The 7,027-nt window shown below is 44.0% G+C and overlaps 1 pseudogene; it reads right to left on the bottom strand.

Annotated features, from left to right (window-relative positions):
• Window positions 1–3,660: 3,660 nt before the first annotated feature.
• Window positions 3,661–4,323, bottom strand: LOC113200319 (large ribosomal subunit protein eL29-like; annotated as a pseudogene).
• Window positions 4,324–7,027: the final 2,704 nt, after the last annotated feature.

Genomic DNA, 7,027 nt, shown 5'->3' with positions numbered 1-7,027 from the left:
CTGTGGACTGTGATGAGATGGAGTCTAAAGGAACCTACTGGGAGACCATTTTAAAGCGGGACAAATATAAAATGGTTTGCAAAATTATTCACAGAAAAGGCTAATAAAACTTTATTAGGATATTTATTTATTTATTTATTTTGATTTCTGGTGTGGTAATAGAGGTAAAAAAATAACTAGAAAGTGACTTTTTAAGATCCTAACTTCATCCAATTTTTTTTAAAAGATGAATCCTCTTCTTGGGACATGAATACATATAATTGTGGCCTGAGTTGCAAAAGCATGCCTTTTGCCCAAACTGGGGACAACCAACAGACATGGGAGCTGGCAGGTGGACAGTCAGGATAAAAATTCACTCAGCTGAATGGAAATGCTGAGATGAAAGAAGAATGACCCCATCATCCCACCAACCCCCAGGAAAGAAATCCTTGCAACTTGACTGGAAAGAGCACTGAAATGTTAGAGAAAGCAGATATCAGGGAGTACAAGAAGAGACAAACACAGTTCAGCCTCCGAAGCTGGAGGGCAGTTTTTGGAAGCTCATCATGCAGAGCTGCCAAATAATTCTGTTAAACTTCTCATAGCAGAGATGAGAACCTCTCAGCCTTACAGTCTTTTGGAGGATTGCCTGAATTCATGATATAAATCTTTGATATACATGTTCAGTAAGGAAAGAAATTCATGTACTCTATTCCAACACAGCTGACTTTTGCAACGAGCCTGGAACCAGATCTTGTGATCCATGACCTGGTCATGTCAATGGGAAAATCGGGCTCTGCTGGATCAAGCCCTCCAGAAGGAATTTATGGAGGCATTATGAAGAAACTTGCCTTCACCAGAGAATTGTTGGGCCCTATGAATATTCACTTTTAGTGAAAACAATTCAAGAGGAATAAGAAAGCACAGCAGTATTGGCTGTCCTCAGATGATAAAAATCAGACTAAAGTGGAACTGGAGATGCCTTTGATGCCAGATCCTTGCCAGCAAGGTCCTAGGGAGTAAGGAGAAATAAGTCCTCATCTCTGGTCAAAAGGTTGCATGGAGAATTATATCATTGTTAACAAATTACCACCAATTTATAGTGATTTCATTAGCTTCACATTTATTAATCTCAGGATTTCTGTGGGTCCAGAGCCCACAGAAATGGCTCACCTGGGTCCGCTTGCTCAAGGTATCATGAGGCTGCAACCATGATGTTAGCAGGGCTGCGTTCTCATCTGGAGCTTGACATAAAAAGAATCCACTTCCAGAATTACTCTGAGTGTTGCCAGAATTTCTTTCCTTGTGGTTGCAGGCCTGAGGTCCCCGTTTTCTTGCTAGAGATCAGACCCAACTTCTAGAGGACAACGGCAGTTTTGTCCTATGATCTTCTCAGGTGTCTCAAACATGGCAGTCTGCTTCTTTCCAAGCAGCAGTAGTCTTTCCCTGGTCTACTGTATGGAATGTAATCCCAGGAGTGACCAGCTTATCAATTCTGCCATATTCAGTTGGATAGAAGGAAGTCACAAGTTCCATACATACATACATACATACATAATACTCAGGGGAGGGTTTATGCAAAGGCCATGACTCCTTGGGAGTCACCTGAGGGGATGTCTGTCACACACTAATATACTTTATTGTGTGTGTGTGTGTGTGTGTGTGTGTGTGCGCACACTGGCATGTGCGTGTTATAGGTAAAGTAGTTCACCACTTTTGTTTCTAGTTCTCAGATTTGATTCGGACTCTAACAGAGAGATTCAAGTAGAGCAGTTCTATTTGGGAGATGATCTAGGAGACATCTTCAAGGGATATAGGGGGTTGGAGAATTGAGATAGAGAAAGAAGGGCAACCCATAAAGGATTTCAACAAATTACAAATGATGGGCAACTTGAGCTTGAATTCCTCTGGGGAGCTCAGGAGCCCACATAATACAAGTTCCCTAGAGTATTATCCAAGGGCAAAGGAGCTGAGGTATTTACTGGCTTTTTGACTTTTTATTGAGGCAGGACTGAGAGGATCCAAAGCCCAGACAGATACTTCACACTCATGATATCATAGATGTTATCACTAGACATGAACCCTTTGGACTTAATGTCTAACTTCCCTGAGAGAAGGAAAGGAGGGAGCAGGAGGAAGTTTGGACTATAAATTAGTGGAATCTTGTCTAATCCATACCCTGAGGAGAGGATTCGTGAATCCAAAATTATGAATGTTTGCAAATGTGCTTTTCAGGTGAGGATGTGATGAGATGAAGAACATTTTGTTCATGAAAACTATGAAAAAGCATAGGACAGAAGGTCAGGCAAGGTTGTTGTCTAAGAGACAATCAGAAGACCAGCCCCCTCTGGGGAGCTACACAGGACAGGGCTGGTGGTGTGTGTGTAGCAGGAGCAGAGAAGCCAGAGAAGGCTTCTGAGTACAAGGTAGGAGAGATACTCAGGGAGCTCAGGAGGGACTTTAGGAAGGGCAATAATGTCTGATAAAGTTTCTTTGACTGTTTTGTGTGTGTGTGTGGGGGGGGTACACTGGGCACTGGACCACTGAGCCACATGCCCAACCCTAGTTTGTATTTTATTTAGAGACAGTGTCTCACTGAGTTGCTTAGCGCCTCTGTTTTGTCCAGGCTGGCTTTGCACTCACCATCCTCCTGCCTCAGCCTCCTGAGCCGTATTACAGGCATGTGCCACCACGCCTGGCTTTTCGACTTTTTATTGAGGTATATAATATACAAACAAAAGTGCATTTGTATTAAAAACTTCACCCCTGGTACATTTTCACCAATAGAACACACCCACAGAACTAGAGCTCTAAGCCGTCCTCTTTGTCCTCTTGCACTCAGGACCCCTCCCATAGGGTAACAAGCATTGTGACTTAGAACAACATGGGTTAGTTTTGCCTGTTTTGTATTCCATGTAGAACCATAGAGTAGGTATTTGTTTTTGCCCAACTTCTTTGACTCAGTGTTGTTTGTGAGATCACCCATGCTGTTGTGCAGTTGTAATCACTCACTCTCAGGCTGTGTAGCAATTCCATTCTGCACTTACACTTATTTTGCTTGTTCATTTTACAGATGATGGGTATTGGGGTCATTTCTTAGCAGTATTTTAGTTTGTTTACTCTGGGCATGCAATAGTTTTCTTCTCTGTCTCAGTGCAGCATCTTTCTTTAAGAATGTGATACGTGAGGGAGTTCTGCAAGGGAATGTGAAGCAGTGTCAAGTCCAGTCCTGGGTTGGTGTGGGACAGAAGAGAAGCCATGTAAAAACCAGCCACATCAGGTTGAAATTTTTTGTTCTAATGTTTTAAGTTACTTATTAGATGGCTTTCAACAAAAGTGCATTGAATCTTAGGATGACAGCAAGTGGGCAGATCTGGAGAAAGTCTGGTAGGTATCTTGTGGTTTTTCTTCTTTGTTTCTCTTTTTGAGAAATTCTGTGCAGTCTATAGCTGCTGATTATAAAATCTCACTTGTTTCTCAATAGAATGGACATGTGACCTCAAAAGACCAATTGAGTCTTCCTTTCCAGGGATTTTTCTTTCTTTCTTTTTTTTTTTTTTAACAGATCCTGCCTCTGGTTTTATTTGTACAAAAGCACAGGAGGACACTAGTCCTCTGTAGACAGGGGCCCAGGGGTCACACCAGTCCTTCTGTCCTCACATTCACAGACAGAGGTTTTTATCATGGAGCCTTTGCAGGGACCTGGGCACCCTTGGGGGCCTGGGAACCTTTGGGAGCAAGAGCTGAAGCTGGAGCCAGAACTGATACTGGATCTTGGGCTTGGGCTTTGGCCTTTAGCCGGCAGAGTCTATAACCCCTGGCCATGTGGGCACAAGCACACTTCCCAAGCTTAAGGTGGGCAAGGAAGGCAAGGCGATCAAGCTTTCTGCTGGTACCCTTTATCATTTGGGGCTTAATCTCCTTGGGCTTTACCAGGGCATGTGCACTCATCTCCTTGGTTTGCCTGCATCTTTTTCAGGGCTTTCTTGTTGTGCTTTTTGGCAAAACGTATATTTCTCAGGAACTTGGGGTGTACCCCCTTAAGAAATTCATATCTAACAGGGAGTGGTGGTGCAGCTTGGGTGGGGGGAGTTAGGCAGGAGAATCGCAAGTGCAAAACCAGCGTCAGCAACAGCGAGGCACTAAGCAGCTCAGTGAGACACTGTCTCTATATAAAATATAAACTAGGGCTGGAGAGGTGGCTCAGTGGGTCGAGTGCCCCTAAATTCAATCCCAAATACCCTCCCCCCCCAAATTTATATCTTTGTGATCAGGGTTTCTTGATGCCGTTTCTGTGCCATTTGGGGACTGGTTGTTTGTGGTGTGGTTCCTGGACTTGGCCATGTCTGCACCATAAGCTGCTTCCTTCCCAGGGATTTTAATATTTAGAATTAAAATGTGTTTGGAACTGTGTTACCTAATGTGCACCCTCAACAGATGGTTCTTGAACCGTGTTTCTACAATTCCCTTTGGGTCCCTGGCTCCTACCCTTCCTAAGTCATGATCAGCCCTTTCTTCTAGTCTGCTTAGAGTTTAATTTGCTACCAAAGACCTGAATGATTAAAGCATCTCCGACCACAAACCTCCCCCACCACACCCAGCCTGAAATCTTTTGAAATTCTCATATTAGTGATTCCTTAAGGAAGTCACACAGTGAAAATCAATGAAATACAGCTGCCATAGGAAAGCACTGAGAAAGGGAACTCTGTTAAGCTAAAATCAATTGCTAAGTCATTAGTTGTCAAAGCTTTATGAGCTTTCATTTAGGGCCATGAAGGGATAGAGAGTGGAAGGAGGTGCAGAAGACAACCACCCTTAACATCACAGCTTGCCTTAGTTCTCCATAACTCCTGGCAGGTGGTCATGAGTGTCATCTCCTATCCAGAATAAATGGCTCAGGAAGAGCATTTTCTGGCTCTGCTCTATTCTGGTGGATGCTCATGTGCGGCAGGTTTGGAATCCAAAGAGTTAACATGACTTCCTATAATAACATTGCGTGGGATATTGCCCTGTGCTTTCTATTGCTCATTTTATATAACAGTTTTCCTGAATTTTTGGAAGGTGGTATGATTTAAAGTAGCCGTTGGCAGTTTTGCAGAGCTCCCTAATTCTTTTTGTTTTTGTAGGGTGCTCAGAAATACAGTAGACGGTTCTCTGTGATTTCCTGGCTCTGTTCCACCCCTCTCAGATTTCCTGGCTCTGGCCCATTCTTTTTCCTTCTCTGTTTCATTTCCCCAATAAGTAGAAAAGAAGGTTGAGATTCCTTCCCTTCGTTGCAGTTGTCCTTATTCTGCTTGTTCGTCCTTCACCCTCAGTGGTTTCTGTGGCCAGTCATGGAAGAGAGCCCTGTTTTTTTCCATTGTTCACAGTGGGCTCCCACCTTACAAGAATCAATTGTATACAGCTCTTTCCAACTTTATGTTCATGTTGATAGCTGGCAGTTCACTATGATGACAGTGCTTACACCATAGAAATCAGCCAGTGCTACCAATCAGACAGTTAAACAATAACCCACACACCAGTGGTGGTGCTATTCCAGCCTGCAGGGCGTGGAGCGTCATTAGCACCGGGTGGGTCAGATCACTCCCCGTGGGGGCTGCAGCTCCTCAGTGTGTCTGCCTGCTCTCCAGTGGGCTCTCACAGGCTCTTGAGAGGTTCTCCAGTTCTCAGATGCCTCAGACATACCATAGTGTCTGTCCTGTGCTTTCTCCCTCACAGATGCCACCACAGCTTTCGTGGCTGTTGGTTTATGCTCACCCACTTGCATTTGGGGGATCGTGGGGATATGCTGTCAATCACATTATTGCGAATGTTTTTGAAATTCTGACATTCCTGTATTTATTTTTAAATGGGGATTCAAAGATTCAAAAATTATGCTGCTGTCATCTTCCCAGAATCTATTAGTTGGATAACTTCTCAGATTCATTCCAGTTCTTGAAATCAGCTGGGTTCAGATCACTGAAATCTCTTTTGTCAAATAGTGACTTGGACGTAGAGCTATCATTGGCCTCCCATGTGGCCCCTGCAGGCCTCCTGGGGGCAAGGACTAAAGTACTACTGGCCTGTTAGAGGAAAGGTCTTCCGTTAAACATTTTTTTTTTTAAATGGGGGTGGGGGGGGGCGGGTTCTAGGGATTCAACTCAATGGCACTCAACCACTGAGCCACATCCCCAGCCCTATTTTGTACTTTATTTCGAGACAGGGTCTTACATTGCTGAGGCTGGCTTTGAACTCTCAATCCTCCTGTCTCAGCCTCCTGAGCTAAGTGGGATTACAGGCATGCACCACCGCACCCACCCAGTTAAACTTTTATAGAATATACTTCCCCTTTTCTATGAGCTGTTGGGGTCTGGAGCTTTCTCCTTTGAACTTGTCAAACTTTTGCCTACTCCATACAGCCTCTGATTTTCCCCTTTCTGGTCACTGTTTAACTCATCAGATACCAAAGCAATTATAATAAAAATTTAAAAACAGGGTGTGAAACCATCACCTCCAAATAAATAGCCACTTTTCTGGAAATGTTCCCCCACTGTTGTAGGGACAAACGAGGCAGGGCACCGAAGATAGCAGGAAACAGTTTTATTTGGCTGCAGCCAGGTCCAGAGGGCACAGCTTTTGCTGTAATCAATCAATCCCCTGAACCCCGAGTTCAGGGAGTTTCAGAGTTTTATACCCAGTAGATAAGGGGAGGGGCTCAGAAGTTCACAGTCTGCAGAAGTTCACATAAAAGCAGCTTTTTCTTTCACTGTTCTGGACATGTTAACTCTTCAAGGACAACACCTGAGAAGGGGAGAGCTTCTTCTCCCCTTTCTTTCCTCCCCCTGCCAGCTGTTACCATGGAGCCAAATTGTAACTTATCTTAAAAATGTAGACATCTCTGTGAAGCCCAGCTCAAGGCCAGAGGCCTTGTTTGCACATTTCTACAAAGTATTATACTGGATATGTTTGTGAAAAACTAGTAAGGGGGTGTCCAGCACCCGGAGTGCTGGTATTTTCTCGGTCAGTGGCCAAGTAAACAGGGTGACACGAAAATAGGAAGTTTATCTAC

The sequence above is a fragment of the Urocitellus parryii genome, chromosome 11, assembly GCF_045843805.1.
Source record: "Urocitellus parryii isolate mUroPar1 chromosome 11, mUroPar1.hap1, whole genome shotgun sequence".
In the NCBI taxonomy this organism is placed as follows: domain Eukaryota; kingdom Metazoa; phylum Chordata; class Mammalia; order Rodentia; family Sciuridae; genus Urocitellus; species Urocitellus parryii.
The sequence above is the reverse complement of the archived record's forward strand: the minus strand, read 5'-3'. Positions and strand labels throughout refer to the sequence as shown.